At 42.7% G+C, this 23334-nt stretch overlaps 1 protein-coding gene across 2 annotated transcripts in view; it reads right to left on the reverse strand.

Annotated features, from left to right (window-relative positions):
- The window catches only part of USP44 (ubiquitin specific peptidase 44), a 33503-nt gene extending 21739 nt beyond the window's left edge, over nt 1–11764 (reverse strand). Inside the window, exon 1 of one of the 2 annotated variants that reach the window (XM_008004291.3) lies at nt 11685–11764. The gene's annotated coding sequence lies outside the window, so the exon portion shown is untranslated. Of the gene's footprint in view, nt 1–11442 lie in introns of both variants that reach the window. The other variant, XM_008004292.3, reaches the window with a different exon arrangement.
- Between the last annotated feature and the right edge of the window lie 11570 nt (nt 11765–23334).

The raw sequence follows: 23334 nt of genomic DNA on the forward strand, positions 1-23334 counted from the left end.
AATCTATTTAGATAATAAAGTACTTGACCTTCAAAAGAAGTGGCATCTATAATTAAACACATTATTCTATTTATACAAAACTGTGAAAAGGGTGAAATCTTGATTAGATGTCATCTGAGAGACATCACGGTAGAAGAGAGGTATTACAGTAAAACGGTTAGTGAGCACACCCTGGAATCTATATACCCGAGTTTAACACTTGACAGGATTTACTATGTGACCATAAACTATGTGCTAGATACCTCAGTTTTCTTATCTGTAAAGTAACAGTGGTAATAATACCAATAAGGTTGTTGAGGGAATTAACTTAGAACAACTCCTGGCACTTAATAATATGGCCCTCAGTACATCTTAGCTGCCAATAGTAATAAAATAATAATAAATTATTATTATAAATGCTAGTTTCCTTCTAGTTGATCACTTTTAGCCAGGAATTCCTTCTTCTCAGCCAAATGTGTACTAAGACCAACCAAGGTGCGAAGAGATAATCAAGATGTTAGCTAAGAACTAAGGTCTGACCTCTCCCAGGGGTATTTGCATTTTAAAAGGGGGTCTCTCAAAGATAAGACCTTTTTAAAAATAGAAAGACGTGAAACCAGCATAGTGGAATGACAGATCACGAGATTAATATTTTAGGGTAGGGGCCCACTTACCCTGTCTACTTACGAAAGAAATCAGTAGGGGGTGGACAACAGAGGCAACAGCACAGAGGAAAGCAGGAGCTGCAGAGCCAGGCTGCTGTCCCCAGAGATCTACAGTTTGCACTCCTGCCTGGAGCTGAAGCTCAGACAGTTACTAGGGTATCCCCAAAGGGGCCTCACCACACAAAGATCTAAGAGCTTGGATGAAAGAAAGGAGGATGGTAGTATTTTCTTGACACTTTCTATTTTCCTCTACTGGGTTCAGAGCACCTCTTTTCATTTGCTAATCCACCGCTGTGAACTATGCATTAGCTCTGGCATCAGCAGATTGGATGCATGATTTTTGGCAGCATATTCATTTTAAAGAGGTATTCATTTCAAAGAGGTATTACCTGACAAAACATTTTTCTATCCCTCATGCAGATTCTGACAAAATATTACCTGTACCAATATAATAGCACCGTACAAATAGCATGCTTGGAATGGAATCTATAAGGATTAAAACTATCTGTGCTATCATTCTCATGCATTTAAAAACCGTTTCACACTTGAAATTCAAATTAGTAGCTATCAAATGGCTTCTTTTTCTGCTTTTTATTTTTCCACCAGTGTGACTTGTCAATGAAATGGCTTTTTAAACACCAAGTATGCTATTTTCATTTTTAAAGACAGATGTATTTACAAATATTCTAAAAGCTTATCATTCTTCAGTGCAAAAAGACAATAAAAAATTTAATTTGTTCAAAGAAAGCCATTCAAGCTCTTCATACTTTTCATACCTATGACTGAGCATGCATTTAAAAAATTCCCTTCAGCAAATCTCTAAAGTTAAATAACTATATTTGACTTATTGAAAACTAATTTTATGTAGAATTATTATATCATTGAAGCATTTATTAAACAAAAAGCTAAAATGATTAGGAGAGAAACAGATGATCTTCTAAACGGTTTTTAATCAATGGTTTCTATCAAACTCCAAAATCAAATAAGACCATAGGTCATATATTTAACTTGTTACAGTTCGACAGCATAAAACTGCTTACACTCACCACAGTGAGGACTCTCTGAAATTAATTTCTATTTACTCAAATTATAGCCATTTGTAACCTACAACCCAGAGTTTAGCATGTAGTATAATATCTTCCTGTTGTATTTTTGTAACTCTTCAAACCTCTTCTGATAACGAACTCATCCTACAGAGGTTCCAACAGAGGTCTGATCATCAGTTCTGGATAGTTGACTACCCAGACTTTATCCTTAGCCCTGACCTTTCTGAACCAGTCTCAGGCAAAACCCAAAGTCAGCTTACCTATGTATCTTACCTTCCCAAATTAGCTTTTTATCTGGTATTTTTCTCTAACAGATACTATACTATATCATTCTAGGACCTAGGCTAGAAATCTTAAGGATTTTCTTTACTCTTCCCTTCCATCTTTTTTTTTTTTTGACTGAAGTTTCACTCTTTTTGCCAAGGCTGGAGTGTAATGGCATGATCTTGGCTCACTGCAACCTCTGCCTCCCGGGGTCAAGTGATTCTCCTGCCTCGGCCTCCCAAGTAGCTGGGATTATAGGCACACGCCACCACGCAAGGCGAATTTTGTATTTTTAGTACAGATGGGGTTTCACTATGTTGGCCAGGCTGGTCTCGAACTCCTGATCCAGGTGATCTACCCACCCTCGGCCTCCCAAAGTGCTGGGATTACAGGCATGAGCCACCAAACCCTGCTCTCCCTCCCATCTTTTCTACTCCTATATACTTAGGGTTATTGTTCCCTAAGTCTCTATTACTTTTCATTTCCACAGCTATCACTCTCATGGATTTTATTATATTGTTCCTGGAGCGCAATATTTTGGTAGCCTCCAAACTGGTCTCTCATCACCTGGGCTCTCTCCTCCATACTATCCCACCAAATTAACCCTCAAGTTTGCTCGGAGCCTTGAACTCTTTTTTGGTGAAAAAATTATAATTTTAATTTCCTCATTATGAAAGCAAAATATATTCATTACAGAAAAATTGGGGAAGAGAAGAAAACAAATTCCCCCTGATCTCACCATACAGAAGTAGGAATTTAACAAATGTTTTATCTTTTTAAAATTCTAGTAAAATACACATAACAAAATGTATCTTCACCACTTTTAACTGTACAGTATAGTAGTGTTACATACATTTACTTTGTTGCACAACCATCCATTCCATAACTCTTTGCATCTTGCAAAACTTAAACTCTGTGCCTAATAGGCACAATAATAACCCATTCTTTGCTCCCTCAGCTTGTGTGAACCTTTACCTCTTGTACTTAAAATCCTCCAATGGTTCCCTGTAGCTCAATAATGCAGAGGCTTTTGAACTTTGAGACTCAAAAATTTTACCTCACACCCCAGTAAATAGGTGTACACACATAACACACACACTCTGGAACAAATGCTTTACAAACAATCCTTAAAAGAACAACGTGCCGGGTGCGGTGGCTCATGCCTGTAATCCCAGCACTTTGGGAGGCTGAGGTAGGCAGATCACGAGGTCAGGAGGTCGAGACCATCCTTGGTAACATGGTGAAATCCTATCTCTACTAAAAATACAAAAAATTAGCCGAGTGTGGTGGTGGGCGCCTGTAGTCCCAGCTACTCGGGAGGCTGAGGCAGGAGAATGGCGTGACCCCGGGAGGTGGAGCTGGCAATGAGCCGAGATCATGCCACTGAACTTTAGCCTGGGCAACAGAGCAAGACTCTGTCTCAAAACAAACAAACAAACAAACAAAAAGAATAATGTATTCTGGGCCAGGCGTGGTGGCTCACGCCTGTAATCTCAGCACTTTGGGAGGCCAAGGTGGGTAGACCATCTGAGGTCAGGAGTTCAAGACCAGCCTGGCCAACATGGTGAAACCCGCCTCTACTAAAAATACAAAAAATTAACCGAACATGGTGGCAGGCACCTATAATCCCAGCTGCTGCTCAGGAGGCTGAGGCAAAATTGCTTGAACTTGGGAGGCAGAAGTTGCAGTGCACCGAGATCACGAGACCACGCCACTGCACTCCAGCCTGGGCAACAGAACGAAACTCTGTTTCAAAAAAAAAAGAATAATGAATTCTGGCTGGGCACAGTTGCTCATGCTCAGAATACAAAGTCCTAGCAATTTGGGAGGACGAGGTGGGCAGATTGCTTGAGCTCAGGAGTTCGAGACCAGCCTGGACAACATAGTGAAACAAAATATGCAAAAATTACCTGGCACAGTTGCGTGTGCCTATAAGCCCAGCTACTCTGGAGGCTGAGGTGGGAGGATCACCTGAGCCTGGAGAAGTCAAGGCTGCAGCGAGCCACGATGGTGCCACTGCACTGCAGCCTCAGCAAAAAAGCAAGACCCTGTCTCAAAAAATAAAAATAAAAAAATAAAAAAAAGTATGCTATTTCCTGCTTCATTTAAAAACTACTGATTGCAACTAATTTCATAACAGTTTGACAAATATTTCAATAAAAACATATACATCTGTCAGTCTTCCTTTCAAAATCCTCCACAATCAGATTCTAACCTATCTTCACCTTATTACCCTTCTACCTGTCATGTGCACGCCAGCCAAAAAGTCAGCCCCAGCTAATTTCCAGAACTCGTCTTCATCCTCCAAGGTCCAACTCCTTCATAAACTCTTTGGTTAAAAACAGTATCTTCTCTATTTTTTTTTTTTTTTTTTTTTTTGAGACAGGGTCTCACTCTGTTGCCCAGGCTGGACTGCAATGGTATGATCTCAGCTCACTGCAACCTCTGTTGTTGCAGGCTCAAGTGATCCTCCCACTTCAGCCTCCCAAGTAGCTGGGATTACAGGCGTGTGCCACAATGCCTGGCTAACGTATATATTTTTTGTAGAGATGGGGTTTCATCATTTTGCCCAGGCTGGTCTCAAACTTCTGGTCTCAAGTGATCCTCCTGCCTTGGCCTTCCAAAATGCTGGGGTTATAGGCATGAGACACCACGCCCAGGCTTCTCTAATTTCTTTTAAAGAATTTTGGATTGTGCTAACATTATGTCACTTGCCAAATGTGAATCCTTGTGTTACTCTGCCACCTATTGGGTAGGCTCCTTATGGTCAGGAAAAGACTATATCCCAAACATCATCTTTTTTTTTTTTTTTTTTTGAGACGGAGTCTTGCTCTGTTGCCCAGGCTGGAGTGCAGTGGTGCGATCTCGGCTCACTGCAAGCTCCGCCTCCCGGGTTCACCCCATTCTCCTGCCTCAGCCTCTCGAGTAGCTGGGACTACAGGCGCCCGCCACCACACCCAGCTAATTTTTTGTATTTTTTAGTAGAGACGGGGTTTCACCATGTTAGCCAGGATGGTCTCGATCTCCTGACCTCGTGATCTACCCGCCTCGGCCTCCCAAAGTGCTGGGATTATAGGCGTGAGCCACCGTGCCCAGCCTCAAACATCCTCTTTTAACCTAAAAATTCTCTCAGGGCTTTATGAAGATTGTATAGATGTATAGCTATATTTTTTCAGGCTACCATATTTTTGGAGCAACCAACTAGTATTAACTGCAGGTCATCTTCTTTATAATATTTGAATCAGAGGTTGAAAAGAGGCCAGGCATGGTGGCTCACACCTGTAATCCCAGCACTTTGGGAAGCCAAGGTGGGCAGATCACCTGAGGAGTTCGAGACCATCCTGGCCAACATGGTGAAAACCCTGTCTCTACTAAAAATACAAAAATTAGCCAGTTTTGGTGGTGGGAACCCATAATCCCAGCTACTCGGGAGGCTGAAGCAGGAGAATCGCTTGAACCCTGGAGGCGGAGGTTGCAGTGAGCCACTGCACTCCAGCCTGGGTGACAGAGCAAGACTCCATCTCAAAAAAACAAACAAAAAAAACAGGTTGAAAATAGTAAGTCATCGGCTAGGCATGGTGGCTCACACCTGTAATCCCAGCACTTTGGGAGGCCGAGGAGGGTGAATCATGAGGTCAGGAGATTGAGACCATCCTGGCTAACACGGTGAAACCCCGTCTTTACTAAAAAATATAAAAAATTAGCCGGGTGTGGCGGCAGGCGCCTGTAGTCCTAGCTACTCAGGAGGCAGAGGCAGGAGAATGGTGTGAACCCGGGAGGCAGAGCTTGCAGTGAGCCAAGATCGGGCCACTGCACTCCAGCCTGGGCAACAGAGCGAGACTCCGTCTCAAAAAAAAAAAGAAAAAGAAAATAGTTAAGTCCTGCCTGGCGCTGTGGCTCATGGCTGTAATTCCAGCACTTTGGGAGGCTGAGGCAGGTGGATCACTTGAGGTCAGGAGTTCGAGACCAGCCTGACCAACATGGTGAAATCCTGTCTCTACCAAAAATACAAAAATTAGCCGGGTGTGATGGCACGCAACTGTAGTCCCAGTTACTTAGGAGGCTGAGTCAGGAGAATCACTTGAACCCGGGAGGTGGTGGTGGTTGCAGTGATCCGAGATTGCGCCACTGCAGGAGTCCAGCCTGGGTGACAGAGTAAGGCTCCATCTCAAAAAAAGAAAAGAAAAGAAAAGAAAAGAAAATAGTAAGTCCCAAACTGCGCAACATAGCAAGACCCTGTCTCTACAAAAAAAGAAGAAAGAGACAAGAGAGATGTTTTTGCAGCAATATAGTGAGATCTCATCTCTATTCAAATAATTTTAAAAATCCACACGTGGCAGTGCGTGACTATAGTCCCCAGCTACTTGAAAGCTACTGAAAGAATTACTGAAAAATCAGAGGGGTAGCTAAATTTTTTTTTACCACAAAAACGAATATTTCGGGCCAGGCACAGTGGCTCATGCCTGTAATCCCAGCACTTTGGGGGGCCAAGGCGGGCGGATCACAAGGTCAGGAGATCGAGACCATCCTGGCTAACACAATGAAATCCTGTCTCTACTAAAAATACAAAAAAAATTAGCCAGGTGTGGTGGCGAGTGCCTGTAGTCCCAGCTACTGGGGAGGCTGAGGCAGGAGAATGGCGTGAACCCAGGAGGTGCAGCTTGCAGTGAGCCGAGATTGCGCCACTGCACTTCAGCCTGGGAGACAGAGGGAGACTTCGTCTCAAAAACAAACAAACAAAAAAAACAAAAACCAAAACAAAACAAAAACAAATGACATTCCACTGTAAATTTTAGTTATCTTTGACATAATAAACTTTTCAGCCGGCCACTCCCTTTCGACCTCAGTTTATGAAGATACTTGGAAAGAAAGCATGGAAAGAAAGCCCTGGAGGTTCTTACAACGGGATATCAGGTACCAAAGGTCAATGGTATGAATAATGTAATATAGATCTAATTGGTGTAATTAGTAGCTCAATTTTCGGATCCCTTCTTTAAAAAATATTTTAATGAAAGTCAGGAAACTACCATGAAGAATCAACACACACAAAAAAAGCCAAATTAAATTACTATTTAATAAAGTGACAGAATGAGGGAAATGGCTGAAATACATTCCTAAAAAGAATTATTCTATACATCTGTATAGTGTGGAAAAACAAAGAAAAAAATAATCTATATGTCAAAATCTGAATAGACACTGAGATAACATTTTCATTCACTATTAAGAAGCTTCCTCCCGCCATAGCTCATACTTAGTCAAATAATCATCATACGACATTTACATTTTATATGTCTTAGTGTCTTATAACCACAATTTTTTAAAAATTAAAGTATTTCTAAAATAGCCACGATTTTATAAATATTAAGATTGTTTAAAGTCTTGAAAGACCACAAGTTAAATCTAAACTTCTTAACATGGCACATAAAAGCCTTTAAACTTTGTAACAGTAAATACTTCTTTTTTTTTTTGAGACGGAGTCTCGCTCTGTCGCCCAGGCTGGAGGGCAGTGGTGCGATCTCCGGCTCACTGCAAGCTCCGCCTCCCGGGTTCACGCCATTCTCCTGCCCCAGCCTCCTGAGTAGCTGGGACTACAGGCGCCGCCACCACGCCCAGCTAAGTTTTTTGTATTCTTAGCAGAGACTGGATTTCACTGTGCTAGCTAGGATAGTCTGGATCTCCTGACCTCGTGATCCCCCCACCTCGGCCTCCCAAAGTGCTGGGATTACAGGCGTGAGCCACCGCGCCCAGCCACGATAAATACTTTTCTACTCTCATATATGACTAACCACTTCCCAAACATCTTTTGTTAAGATGTTTTTGGCCAGGCACGGTGGCTCAGGCCTGTAATCCCAGCACTCTGGGAGGCCGAGACGGGTGGATCACAAGGTAAGGAGATCGAGACAATCCTGGCTAACACGGTGAAACCCCCTCTCTACTAAAAATAGAAAAAATCAGCCGGGCGTGGTGGCCGGCGCCTGTAGTCCCAGCTACTCGGGAGGCTGAGGCAAGAGAATGGCTGCGCCACTGCTCCAGCCTGGGCAACAGAGTGAGACTGTCTCCAAAAAAAAAAAAAAAAAAGATGTTTTCAACAAATCTTACTATGAATGTTTAATTTTTAAAACTTCATAATTGGGATATAAACTATTTTCATAAGAAATGGGCATTCATATTTTACACGAACACATATACATTCTAACTCTATTAAAGAGAAATATAAGTACCACTGGGCATAAAATAGAATACATTTAAAAATAAAAGTGTCACAGTAACCATCTCATTAAAAAAAAAAATTTGAAATCTCCCAGAGGGAGAATATGTTGACTATTTTAATGAAGATAATTTTTGTAACAAAACATTTTTCTTTAAACAGTAACAAACTAAACAGATCTTCTACAGGCTATTAAAAGTTGTATGATTTGTTATTTTCCATAATAAAAGATAGAAGGAAATGGTAATTTCGGTAGGAAGTAGGTCTTAGGAATTACTAACCACCACAATACATTTGGATAAGAATGAAAACAACTTTATCCACAGTTTGTAGTAATTAGGGTAAATCTTACCCACTCGTATAAGCAGTTTTCCATTTTCCATTTACTTCACGGAACCACCATAGTATTCTGTCCTCTTAAGAAAAGTTTGTAAAACGCCAAGGGTCAAGCACAGTGCTTGGTACACAGAAAGGGGTTCAATATTTTTGAATGAACAAATTACTGAGCGAATGAACACAATGGGCTCTCAAACCCTCCCTACTCCCTCTTAGGTATGCTATTATGTCCATTGTGTGCTTTGGCACCTCTCCATGTCAATCATGATGTATTTCCTTTCCTTTATCCCTAGAAAGGCCCTGGTTATTCTTTCTTCCTTTAGAGATCTAGAATCTATAATTACCCTGATCTCGCTTGAAACTCCTCATTAAACAATAAAGGACACCCTTTTCCCTTGGGCCTTCCTCACGTCTCTAACATACCTCTCCTGAAGCAAACATTGAATCTAGTTGAATACGTTGTAAGATAAAGCTACTGAAAGCAGTTTCTGTCTCCAGGTTATTTGAATTTCTCACTCACATCCCTACTTAACAAGTAATTTTGTTCCAAAACATTTATCATCGTGTCACATCAACATATTTACACGTCAATCTACTGCAGCTAACTTTGTAACAATGAGAGAAACATTCAGAGTAATACTGAGCATCCTACCATGGGTCTGAAAAATTGAATTCAAATACTCTGTGCGTAAAATGCCTAGACTATGTCATTCTAGCACATCTATGAGCTGACCCAGCAAGTATATCGTTAGACTACAAATTACCTTTTTCCTATGACGTGTAAAACTCCATCAAAAATGAATTCTTCCTAATAAAGTTTTTTATGGTGTCTAAAATTGCTGTGAATATCAGTTACAACTTTTACAATGATCTCTTAGCCATAAGGCCATTATTTGTAGAATCCTTCTGTATTTCAGTTATTTGTCACCTATTTAGGCCGGGCCTAATAGCAAAACTGTCCCCCGTTACTGAATTCAGAGAATTATTCGGGCACACGATTTATTGCCTATCTTGATTAGACTCCTGAGCCCCTGCCCCAGCCTCTCGCTAATCTCCCTGGACCAGACAACTCCATTAGAATCTGGCACCCTCGTTTGTTCTGCCTAACACTGCAGGAAGGACAGAGACTTCGAAGCACGTGTTTTGTTTTCTTGTTTTTTTGGCTACCAAGAAGCCAAATTTCTGTATCCTCTACCATTCAAAACCCCAATTCAGCAAATTTACACAGGGGTTTTTCCTCCACGTTAAGCAGTTAGTCGGCTACTAAAGATACATATATAAAACACAGACTCTGCCCTCAACCCAATGAGCAGAAAAATTCTCTATGCACAACCAAAACGCTGTAATAGTAAGATTCAAGTCTGTAGAGGAGAAGTTTGGTAGAGTGTATATGACACTTTCTTTTTTTGTAGTACAGAAAAGATAAATTTGTAGAAAAGGGAGAAAGACAACTGGGTAGAAAATTTATTTCAAATATCTAACCCAAATCTTCAACAGATTTTCCATTTTAAATATTCCAAAAGGTGTACCATTGTATAGTATACTAAATGCGGGTTCATTTATCACTTAAAATTTTTTAAGGTAAAAAAATCTCAAACAATTAACATTTGGGAAGAAAAATACGAAATAGTCAAAATATTTCAACTTTCTAAACTGTATGCACTGGACTAACTATTCAATATTAGAATATCTCTACATTTGAATTTGGATAGTCTACAGTGATAACTACTGGACTGAAAAATCTGACATGGAACATATGCAAAACTAATGGCTAGGGTGAAAAAAGCTAGAATGGGGAGAGAAAACTTGAATGTGCCAAAACATTTAAACGCTCTTTAAAATATCCCAAGATGCTAAATTAAGGACAAAATGATTAGAGTTCCAAGAATACAAACTTTCATCTCTTTCAAGGCAACTGAATATTGAATTTCACTGAGATTATGAAATATTCTATAAGCATGTGCTTAACTCCTATTTGGCTTTCTGAATTTCACCACAGTGAACAGCCCATTCTTTTTCCTTGTTTACACCAAATGCTCGTTGTGAACACAACTCAAAATGGAATCCCAGGCCCCAAAAGTCACCAGCCCTACTTCACCCCCACAGGCAGCTACTTAACAGATAATAAAGAATTCAAGTGCAGGACCTGAAGGTCTTATTTTCATGCAAATTTCACAATCCCCGTTACTTGCCCAGATACAACAATTGAGGCTTAAAAGGTGGCGGGAGTGGGGCACTTGGGGACTGGTCTGAGGAGAAAGTGAACCTCCCAAGGTTCCTAAATGGTTTGCTTCCAGTATAAAAACTGCGAGAAATTATCCAGCTATCAGTAGAATTTAACAACAGCTCAAACTTGCATTTGAAACAATTACTATATTTCACTTTCTTTTTTCATGGGGGCGGGGGATAGTGTCTTACCTACTCTTAAATTCGAACGTATTAACAGGTTCCCCTCCGCCCACATTGACATATTTCTTATCTCCCATAATGAATTCAGCCATATGGCATTCTTTCCCATCGAAGGCCATTGGGAATGGCCTTAGGAAGCTGACTTTCAAGCACTGGGATCTTTAAGCGGCAGCAGGTGCCGGCAGCGCGGGGACCGATCGATGGAGAGGAGACGGGCAAGACGCTGGTAAACCGAGAGCCACAACCGCCCTCCCGAAGCGCCCCGGGGCTTCGAGCATCCCCTCGCGGTAATCTGGGCAGCGGGAAGGATGCGGCTGCACCCGGGCGGTGCGTGCTGCACACAGCACCCAGCCCGCACCAGCCTCTCCACGACGCTCGTGCCGGGGTCAGCGCGAAGCCCCTCCGCGTCCCCGAAGCCCTGGCCCGCGCCGGTTCTCCCCCAGCTCGCCCGCTCCAGCCCGCTGCCCCTGGCCGCCGCATCTCCGGGCACTCGTGAGGCGGCCGCCGGGACGAGGCCAAGCACCGCAGAACCCACCGAAACTTCCCAGGGGGCCACTTCAAAATTCGCCGGACCCGTCGCCGCCGCGCGCCCCTCGGCTCGCTCCCCTCCGTGCGCCCGCAGCCCCCGTCTCTCCCTCCCTCAGGACGCCCAGCGCCTTGCGCGGCGGGAATACTCCCCAGGTGCCTCCCGGCCCGGGGGCTGCCGTCGCACGTCCGCCCCCGCAGGGATCCTCACTCCGCCAGTCGCCGCGGCCCCGGGCCCTCGCTCACACTCACCAGCCCGAGCCGGGGCAGCCATCTTAGCGCTCACCCCGGCCCCCCGCCCCCGGTTCCGCGGCCGCGGCGACCCGGTCCGGCGGCTACGACAGCAGTGACGCGCGGCAGGCCCCGCCCCTCCCACAGCCCCGCCCCTGCGCCGGCTCTGCGCGGGTACCGAGAACCTGCCGGCGGCCGCCTCCGGCGCCTCGTTGGGGGGTCGGGACCACAGACGGTCCCCAGCGCCGCACGTGGGTCTGCGCCGACAACAAGCACTGCCTCCCCGGGCGGGCTTCGCACCTGTCGTGCCGTCGGAACCCGGGAGGGTAAACCCTGAGTGTCCTGTGTGCCTATGAGCCGCAGAATCATCCACGGACGTCGTTAGTCCTTCCCGGAATTTCTGCGATTTACACAACGTCGAATTGTTTGGCAGAAACGCGTGGCAAATTCCGTTATCTTTAAAACCTTCCCCAATTTACTGGCATAGAAATTCTTACAGAAAACGTTTCCCTCTTGAAGCGATCCCTGGGTGTAACTTCAGTGGGGATGACGGCTGTGAATTGGGTTTCCTCGCACAGCAGAAGGGCGAGAGAGGTTCCAGAAGTGGATACAGGAGGGGCACCGCTATCCAGAACTGCCTAAGCCGAAATTGCCCATTTAAATAATGAAGTAGATATCAAAAAGGAAAAGGAGGGGACATCTGGAAAACAGGGACTAGTCAAGGCTAAGGTACCTGAAAATTAACCCATTTATATTTATTGGATTATTTGTGTTCAACTCTGAGCCAGATTTTTGTTTTTAACTGAACCTATACTCAATGACAAGCCAGTTCTACTTTGGCCACCCTGTGGAGTATACTGAAAATTTAAAAACTCTTCAAGGAGAGCTTAAAAAGAAGACAAACACGCAGAGTTAACAATACATCAGTGCAGTGTAAAATCTTGCAATATGTAAGACAAGCTATAAAATTGTTCCTATCTTTTCATCATCAATTTTATTCTGGGGAGTATGTTTCAGTGGTATGACCTGAATAAAGAAATGAGTGCACAAAGGTATTTACAGCATATTATCCAAACACTGGAAAAGGCGAGAAGGAGCGGGGCAGGATTCTAACAGGAAATGACTAATTAAGATCCTACAATAGAGGCCAGGCGCAGTGGCTAACGCCTGTAATCCCAGCACTTTGGGAGGCTGAGGCGGGTGGATCACCTGAGGTCTGGAGTTCAAGACCAGCCTGGCCAACATAGTGAAACCCTGTCTCTACTAAAACTACAAAAATTATCTGGGCGTGGTGGAGGGCACATGTAATCCCAGCTACTCGGTAGGCTGAGGCAGGAGAATCGCTTGAACCCAGGAGGCGGAGTTTGTGGTAAGTCGAGATCCGCCATTGCACTCAAGCCTGGGCAACAAGAGTGAAACTCTGTCTCAAAAAAACAAACAAACAAACAAACAAAAAAACCATCTGATATAGTAACACAGGAAGTTCTTATGTTAACAATATAGATAACAAAAATAGCAACAATGTCTAATCAATTCGTGTTTGAAAAATACCAAATATGTACATGAAGGTTACAACTGCATAAAATGTAGTCATGCAAATAAAGATTAAAGGGATGAATTTGCGTAGTTTAATACTCATTTCGTTCTTTTTTCTATATATTTAAGTGCATAATAATTCTGATTCAATAATGACCCCAGTGCACTTCTCCCACTCAAAACATCTAACCTCTATCTTGTACTTTTGCCCACTACCTGAATTTCTCAAATGCATTAAAAGCATTACATAAGGGCATCTCTTAAGATGAAATATTTAAAATTTAAGTATTTCTGGCATGCAATATGGTTTTTCCTGTAATTCCTTGAAAGCAAAATATTAATAATAGAAAAATCAAAACTCTTTCGTTCCTATTATAATGCCATAAAACCATTCTGGAAGGTTGTTTGGGAGATGTGAAGAGTCTTAGTTGCCTCCCTCTGGTCTAGTAATTGGGCGGGATCTTTTAAGGACTAAAATGATGTGAATAAATGAAGAGAAAGAGTGGAATGGGAAGAAAAGCAGAAGCAAGCTGTGTAAAGCATAGGTGGAGAGTGCTGAATAGTATCTTCAATAAAATGCCTTAATACAATGATGTAAGCTAGGAAGAGGTGAGGAGTGGGAAGGGAAGAGGCTGGAGACAAGAAATTCTCATTACTAGTGTTAGTAATTAAAGAGCAGATGTTTGTAGTTTAGCTTTTTCTTCATACTTATTACTACTTTTTCAACTTTGAAATTTCCTCAGCTACCATTTTATTCATGATCTTCACTACCTAGGCCTAAGTTATACCATGCTCTAGCTCCTTTCCTGAGCTCCAGATCCTCTCTATTGCAATTTCATTTTTACATAGCAATCATAATCATTCTTCTCCTTACATTTTCCTATTTGTTTTTTACCCAGGTCATCGAATCTAAGCTTTTTACTGTAACATTAAAAAAAAGAAAAAAGAAAAAAATCCTCCTTCCCTGCCCACCTTCATCAGTGATGTCCCCAAACTTACCTGTTAAAACCTCAAAATCAGTCTTTCTCCAAGTCAGCCTTTGGACAACTCAGCGGTCAGTCCCTGTAGGATTGCCCACTTTCCATCAGGGCAGATGCTGATCTCCTAAGTGAAGAGTCCTGGCCGCTGCCTCCAGTGGCCCCCTGCAAATCATTACAAATCAACTTCTTTCAGGTCTGGCTTAAACTCTCACCTCCTGGAAACTGCTTTCCTGAAGTCACAGCTGGGCGTGCAGATCCCCATCCCCCACCCCCAGCAGTGCATTATTATGCAGTCACTGCTTTTGTTCCGAGTTCTGAGCCTGCTTCTATTTGCATCGTAACCTCTCTGGGGGCCGGGACTGTGCACTTGCTCCCTTTCTATACCTCTCCACAGTTCCTAGTACCGGCCAAAAACACTGCTGAAATGCCTAATGAATCAACTAGAAGTTCCTTAGCATAATATAGGGGTGTGGAAGTGATGTTTAAGGGGATTTCCTTTGTTTCCCTGATGCCCAGATGGAGAGAAATGGCAATTTGCCCTTCCAAGGTAAGCAGTATCCTAAATAAGATAAAATTTTAATGATTCTGAAACCTAATGAGTGTGTTTAACTACTCAATTCTGAGGTACCACACAGACTAGTTTTGCCCTTTGTATCCTGAGAGAAAAGTATGAATGAATTAAAAGAAGACAAAACATTATAAATTTCTTTAACCTCAGAGTGGCTTTTTATACTTTATGTCGATTTTTAGAATTTCCTAGTCCAGTCTTTCATGAATCAAATAATATTTCAGGAATCCTAATTGCAGACTGAAGAATTTATGAGCTTATTAAATTTTAGGAATCTGCTTTTAAGACTTTTCAGAGTTTTACAGACAATGCTCTTACCTAATAACTAAGATTCATTTAACATTTTTTTGAACACCTACATGCCTGGCACCATGCTAAGAGATTGAGATAATTCATAGCATTCATTTCAATGGTTATGAGGAGATGAAGGATTGAACAGAGGAAGTGGGTAAAGAAACACTAAAGAACTCAGCCATAAACTTTTGATTAAGGTGTAGCAACACACTTCAATTGAACTTTTTAAATGAGAGGAACCCAAACGACCTTAAACTTCTGGCAAATATGAAAGAAAGGAGTTGAGAGAGTAGTATGGAAAAAAGAACAGCAGATGTAAGCTACGGTCTTAGTGGAGGAAAGTGAGTAGCAGGGGCTTTAGAATTCGCCTTTTTTCTTTAAGAATGAGGGTGGTAGCAGGTAAGGAAGGTAAATGCCAGCTGAGTAGATGGTACCAAAGTTGATTTGTTTTTAAAAGACCATTGTTTATTTGGTGGTCTGTCAGGGAAACTTGTACCTTGGAGGTGAATTTCCAATGTAGGCCTACTGGAAACTGAAACCCTGAGCCCCAGGGTTTAGGTATTAATGGAAGCAAAATTGTGAAGTGAATCCATTTCTCCCCCTTTTAAACGTTCACTCCACCTCCACCCTATACTCAGGTTTTCTTTTTTCTTTTCTTTTCTTTTTCTTTTTTTTTTTTTTTTTTTGAGACAGAGTTTCACTCTGTCACCCAGGCTGGAGTGCCGTGGCACGATCTCAGCTCACTGCAACCTCCACCTACTGGGTTCAAGCAATTCCCCTGCCTCAGCCTCCTGAGTACCTGGGATTACAGGTATGCACCAAGGCGCCAGGCTAATTTTTGTATTTTTAGTAGAGATGGGGTTTCACCATGTTGGTTAGGCTGGTTTCCCACTCCTGACCTTGTGATCCGCCCACCTCGGCCTCCCCAAGTGCTGGGATTACAGGCATGAGCCACCATGCCTGGCCTACTCTAGGCTCACTTTTACAGGGATCCTCAGGCTGCTGTGTCCAGCGCTTTACTGCAGTCTGTCTCTCTTCCTTCCCATTAAAACTTTTCCCGTTTTGTTCAGGACAGGTACCCCATCCTTCCATTATTTCTCTCTTTTTATTTATTTTTAAAATAGAGACAGGGTTTAAAATAGAGACTAGGCTGGAGTGCAGTAGCGTGATCATGGCTCACTGCAGCCTTGACCTCTCAGGCTCAAGCAATCCTCCCACTTCAGCTTCCTGTGTAACTGGGACCACAGGCATGCGACACAACTTCTGGCTAATTGATTTTTTGTAGAGATGTGGGGGTTGGGGGAGCGGTTCTCCCTATGTTACCCAGGCTGGTCTCATACTCCTGGCCTCAAGCAATCCTAGTGCCTCGGCCCCCCAAAGTGCTGGGGTTACAAGCATGAGCCACCATGCCTGGCCCCAACCTGTCATTATCTAAGGAGCTCAGTTATGAAGTTATCTACTTTGTATTATTAGTGTTTAGTATTTTTGTTTTCATTTCTCTCTAAGACTATTCTAATGGAACCTCCTGTAGACATCCAGAGTATAGAATTTCTAAAATGACATTTTAAACATTGGGACAGATCAGTGGGATAGATATTTTCCTAAGCCAAGGTACTTTCTTTCCAAGGATAAGCTATGGGAGGTGATGAGAGCAGAATACACATGCACACACACTATACACACACGCACACACATATATATACACATACGCACACACATATATACACATACGCACATATATAATTACAATTCATTTCACTATAATAATTTGTCTAGTTATTTGCAATCCTTTCAGGATTTTAAAAATTTCTATCTCATTTGTAGAGTTTGGAAAATAGTATCCATTCTATCTTCTTCACAATAATGTTTTAAGGATCAAATGAGGTTTTGCCCATGGAAACTGCCTAAACTGTAAGGAGAAAAGTCAGTGTGTTTATCATTATTTCTCTCTTAGGGTTACTATTACCCTGTAAAGTTTTTTGAAGTCAGGAACAGACTTTTGTTCATATTTATAACCCCTATAGCAATTAATACAGAACCTCACTCAGAACAGATAAGCGGTATTCCCTTAAATCAAGTTTTACTTCTGTACTAAAGTAATAGTCAATTCAAGGACAAGTGCTATAAAGGCTAAAATTCATTCTATTACTCTGAGAAACATGGCAAAAATATTTTAGCCTCCCTGTCTCATAGTAGGGAGGGAAAGGATCTGGAAAGGCAGAGGGAGAAAAGGAATGGCACTAGAGGTAGAAATTTCAACTCTTAAAGTTTTAGTAAACCATGCCAAAAAGATACTAGTAACTTTTCATGGGGGAGAGATTATTGGGGTACTGAAGTTTTATTTTTATATTCTATACGTGTTTTTAACCCCATTTCTTTTTTTAAAAAAAATAGTAGAATGAGGAAAGTGTAGATGGATAACTGTAGTTGTTTGTATAATTATTTACATCTTGCCAAACCATTTGGAAATTGAAATCCTGCAGTGTCGCTCCTGGGTTGTAAAAGATAAGAAAAGTAAATAGAAAACCACCTCAATGCAGTGTGATATTGCATCATTTAAAGGAAACCACAAACTGTCTATTCAGGATGTATGCGTACAATGAAAAGAGCTAACAATTCTTTTTTTTTTTTTTTTTTTTTTTTTTTTTTTTGAGACGGAGTCTTGCTCTGTAGCCCGGGCTGGACTGCAGTGGCCGGATCTCAGCTCACTGCAAGCTCCGCCTCCCGGGTTTACGCCATTCTCCTGGCTCAGCCTCCAGAGTAGCTGGGACTACAGGCGCCCGCCACCTCGCCCGGCTAGTTTTTTGTATTTTTAGTAGAGACGGGGTTTCACCGTGTTAGCCAGGATGGTCTCGATCTCCTGACCTCGTGATCCGCCCGTCTCGGCCTCCCAAAGTGCTGGGATTACAGGCTTGAGCCACCGCGCCCGGCCTAAGAGCTAACAATTCTTCATGTGTAAGAGCTAGGATGATCAACCTGTTTTTCTCTGCCATCTTAAGGTTGCTTCTTTTTATGCCAAAGTACCTCGTGGTAGCAATCATTGACTTAGTAATCTGTAAATAGTGTCTATAAGCCCCTTTTCCTTAGTTAACCAGTGATTAACTCCTAGAAAAACCACGTGTTTTTTTTTTTTTGTTTTTTTTTTTTTTCTGCCACTCAAGAGTGCAGTGGCGTGATCTCGGCTCACTGCAGCCTTGACCTCCCAGGCTCAAGCAATCCTCACACCTGTGCCTCCCAAGTAGCTGGGACTACAGGTACATGCCACTACACCCAGCTAATTTTTGTATTTTTTGTACAGGTGGGGTTTCACTGTGTTGCCCAGGCTGGTCTTGGACTCTTGAGCTCAAATGATCCACCCATGTGGGCTTTCCAAAGTGCTGGGATTATAGGCGTGAGCCACTGCACCCAGCCTTGAAAGCCACATTTCTGAGGGAAACTCTCTGGGGGAAGGGAGGTTGTGTGTAAGGTAGATAGTCCCTATCTATTTCATTTTATTTTTGGTTTTGAAATTAGTGTTTAAAGAATTAAGCATAATGAATACTTGATATGAATTTCTTGGATGTTTTTTGAGACGGAGTCTCACTCTTGTTGCCCAGGCTGGAGTGCAATGACACGATCTCGGCTCACTGCAACCTCCACCTCCCAGGTTCAAGTGATTCTCCTGCCTCAGCCTCCTGAGTAGCTGAGATTACAGGCACCTGCCACCACACCCAGCTAATTTTTTCATTTTTAGTAGAGACGGGGTTTCACCATGTTGGCCAGGCTGGTCTCAAACTCCTGACCTCAGGTGATTCACCCATCTTGGCCTCCCAAAGTGCTGGAATTACAGGCGTGAGCCACTCTGTCTGGTCCTTGGATTTTTTAAATATCCTAAATATGTGGCTCCTAATCTTTAGAAAAATAATGAAGGATGAATCAAGCATTATAGGGGAAAAAAAAAGCTTGAAATATGACATGTAATGGGATGTTTTTCACAAGTATAAAGTTTTATTTTGTCTATTTGGATGAAAACTTCAAAATGCCATAGGAATGATCATAGAAGGAAATTTCTATAAATTCACCATTAAATGCCTATGAAATAATCTTTTCTTAAAAATCAATAGTAGTAATAAGGGATGACTTAAACATTTATTTGCTTATGCCCATAACATCATATTAAATTTAAGATAAGGGCCGGGTGCGGTGGCTCATGCCTGTAATCCTAGCACTTTGGGAGGCCGGGGTGGGTGAATTGCTTGAGTTCAGGAGTTCGAGACCAGCCTGGGCAACACGGTGAAACCCCATCTCTACTAAAATACAAAAAATTAGCTGGGCGTGATAGCACACGCCTGTAATCCCAGCTACTAGGGAGGCTGAGACAGGAGAATCACTTGAACCTGGGAGGCAGATGTTGCAGTGAGCCGAGATTGTGCCATTGCACTCCAGCCTGGGTGACAGAGTGAGACTCTGTCTCAAAATTAATTAATTAATTAATTAATTTAAGATAAAAGGGCCAGGTGCGGTGGCTCACACCTGTAATCCCAGCACTTTGGGAGGCTGATGTGGGTGGATCACCTGAGGTCAGGAGTTTGAGACAAACCTGGCCAACATGGCGAAACCCCGTCTCTACTAAAAATACAAAAATTTGCCGGGCATGGTGGTGGGTGCTTGTAATCCCAGTTACTCGGAAGGCTGAGGCAGGAAAATCACTTGAACCCAGGAGCAGAGGTTACAGTGAGCCGAGATTGTGCCACTGCACTCCAGCCTGGGTGACAAGAGCAAAATTCCGTCTCAAAAAAAAAAAAAAAAAAAATTAAGACATAAATGTGGTGGTGTCATTAGTCACAAAATTAAACAGTGCAAGACAATTATAATTCTGCCTAGCCTCATAGTGAATAATTTTCCCGTTATTGTTTTGTTAAATATCAGTCTACATGTAATTAAGATTAGACTTATTCCTGCAAGAGAACCTACACAGTAGCCCTTTGTTGTGTTGGTTTGATGGGATGCCGGGAGAGACCAAATGTCCTTGGTCCGGTTTTGGGGGTCAAAAATGCCCATATTACTAAACAACTTAAGGTCTCAGGGTAAAATGAAAATCTAGGAGGAGATAATTTAGTAAGCTCTTATTAGTGCTAATACCTGAGTACAAATTAATGAGTTACGTAAGTTTATCATGTCCTGAAGAAAGTTGGAAGCGTGTTGTTAAATTGTGATTGGGAGGGAAAAGGAAGGGTGAGAAAGGTGTATGGGTAGTAGGCTGCCTGTGGGAGGCCAGATCAAGGGTGGGGCACTCACTGTGTCTTTGGAGAAATAGAAAGAGGGATCTGAGTGAGATGCAAAACTTTTAATCTAGGACTACCTATGCTCAAGAAGTTAAACATAGGCCGGGCGCGGTGGCTCAAGCCTGTAATCCCAGCACTTTGGGAGGCCGAGACGGGTGGATCACGAGGTCAGGAGATCGAGACCATCCTGGCTAACACGGTGAAACCCCGTCTCTACTAAAAAATACAAAAAACTAGCCGGGTGAGGTGGCGTGCACCTGTAGTCCCAGCTACTTGGGAGGCTGAGGCAGGAGAATGGCATAAACCCGGGAGGGGGAGCTTGCAGTGAGCTGAGATCCGGCCACTGCACTCCAGCCCGGGCGACAGAGCGAGACTGCGTCTCAAAAAAAAAAAAAAAAAAGAAGTTAAACATTTTATTTTATTTTTATTTTGAGACAGTCTCACTCTGTCGCCCAGGCTGGAGTGCAATGGTGTGATCTTGGCTCACTGCAACCTCCACCTCCTGGGTTCAAGCGATTCTTCTGCCTCAGCTTCCTGAGTAGCTGGGACTACAGGTGCACCCCACCACGTCCAGCTAATTTTTGTATTTTGTTTGTTTGTTTTGAGACAGAGTCTTGCTCTGTCACCTAAGCTGGAGTGCAGTGGCGCGACCTCGGCTCACTGCAACCTGCACCTCCCAGGTTCAAGCGATTCTTGTGCCTCAGCCTCCTGAGTACCTGGGACTACAGGTTCCCGCCACCACACCCAGCTAATTTTTTTATTTTTAGTAGAGATGGAGTTCTACCATGTTGGCCAGGCTGATCTGGAACTCCTGACCTCAGGTGATCCAATCACCTTAGCCTCCCAAAGTGCTGAGATTACAGTAATTTTTGCATTTTTAGTAGAGATGAGGTTTTGCCACGTTGGCCAGGCTGCTCTCAAACTCCTGGCCTCAACTGATCCACCCATCTCGAAGTTAAACATTTTAAATATCTACTGAAAACCTAACAACCTAACAGGTCTCTGAGAGAAATGACTCTGTGATCAATTCTGTGCTTAGAGAAAAGAGCAGCCTCCTGTGAAAGTTATCTGAGGTGGAGTTTTATGCATTTACACATGTCAAAATATATGTTCCTTCATAGAGCCCACCCTAGGAAAATTTATACGAACCTGTCAATCATCCTGTTCTCCAGACTTTTTTTTTTTTTTTTAACCCCCTCTCTTTGGCAAAACCAACCATTTGAATTTTCGTTCAGTGCCAAGCAGATGATTGATTTTATTTTTTTAGAGACAGGGTCTTACTCTGTCACCCAGGCTAGAGTGCTGTGGCACGATCATAGCTCACTGCAGCCTTGAACTCCCAGGCTCAAGTGATCCTCCCTCCTCAGCCTCCTGAGCAGCTGGGACTACAGGCATGTGACACCACACTCGGCTACAGGCAGGTGATTTAAATGAGTGAATCAGTCTGGGTGTGACTGTGTATACATTGTGTAAGTATTAATGCCCTGAAAAAGCTCATGTAAATGAATTCATTGATATCAAACTTACTATTTTTCAAATATTTGCTTAATTTTTCCCCCCATCACTCTACATGTCAAACAAAACACAACTGTGGGGTGGATTTTGTGCATTCATCCCTGGCTTGTGAACTGTGGATTAAGGGACCAAAGAGCCACAGCTTCTGCTTTGGGAACAGTGGGAAAGGCACAATAATTTTAGCACAGTGTGGAAAATGTTATGAGAGTGATATGTGTGTTTAAATTCTATGATCCATTATTACAATGACTCTCACACATACATCAACTCCCTTGTGCCTTTCTCTTGACAAACATGTATCCTCTTTAAATTCAACTCTCCCACCTGCTCTACAGCTCCATCCAAGCAGGCTGATGAAGCTAGAGAAAAACGACCATGATGTGATGACTGACCCCACTTTAAGTGAACCCATCGTGCTGCCTGGAAATCTTCCTGTATACCTCTAGTTTATGTATTCTTCTGTTTTCTTAGATGACTATTTCATACTTTCAAGTCGTTCACCAACATTTTCACAGTTCTTCTCTCAGCCTCACGCTCAGGTGATAGGCTATCTTCATTTTGAAAATTGAAGCAAGAGGGCATCTATCCCCACATATATTCGCTACTTGCTTCTCTGGTCTTCTACTCAGCCTTCCATCCTGTTGTTACTATGCATTAACTGTCCATGCTTCTTTTTTTCTTGGTTTGAGACATCCAGGCTGGAGTACAGTGGTGCAATCTCAGCTCACTGCAACCTCCATCTCCAGGGCTCAAGTGATCCTCCCATCTCAGCACCCCAAGTAGCTGGGATCACAGGCACATGCCACCATACCTGGCTAATTATTTTTATTTTTATTTTTTTGAGACAGAGTCTTGCTCTGTCGCCCAGGCCGGAGTGCAGTGGCTCAATCTTATCTTACTGGAACCTCTACCTCCCAGTTCCGGCAATTCTCCTGCCTCAGCCTCCCGAGTAGCTGGGATTACAGGTGCCCACCAGCATGCCCAGCTAATTTTTGTAGTTTTAGTAGAGACAGAGTTTTACCATGTTGACCAGGCTGGTCTTGAACTCTTGACCTCAGATGATCTGCCCACCTCAGCCTCCCAAATTGCTAGGATTATAGGCCACCACTTCCAGTTATGCTTCTTTTTAAGGCCAGTTCTCCCATTTTGTGCTCTATCCCACATTTTTTACTTATTCAAAGATGTTATTTGAGCAATTTCCTTTTTTCTTCTGTATTATCAAATATTCCCTCTCTACTGACTCATTACCAACAGCAAACAGATGTTTAAACACACACACACACCCTCACTATCCCTTCCAATTAATTAATTAATTAATAATAATAATTATTTTTTTGAGATGTAGTCTCACTCTGTTGCCCACACTGGAGTGCAGTTGTGCAATCTCAGCTCACTGCAACCTCTGTCTCCTGGGTTCAAGCAATTCTTCTGCCTCAGCCTACCAAGTAGCTGGGATTACAGGTGTGTTCAACCATGCCCAGCTAATTTTTGTATTTTTTAATAGAGACGGGGTT

The sequence above is a fragment of the Chlorocebus sabaeus genome, chromosome 11 (genome assembly GCF_047675955.1).
Source record: "Chlorocebus sabaeus isolate Y175 chromosome 11, mChlSab1.0.hap1, whole genome shotgun sequence".
Taxonomy (NCBI): Eukaryota; Metazoa; Chordata; class Mammalia; order Primates; family Cercopithecidae; genus Chlorocebus; species Chlorocebus sabaeus.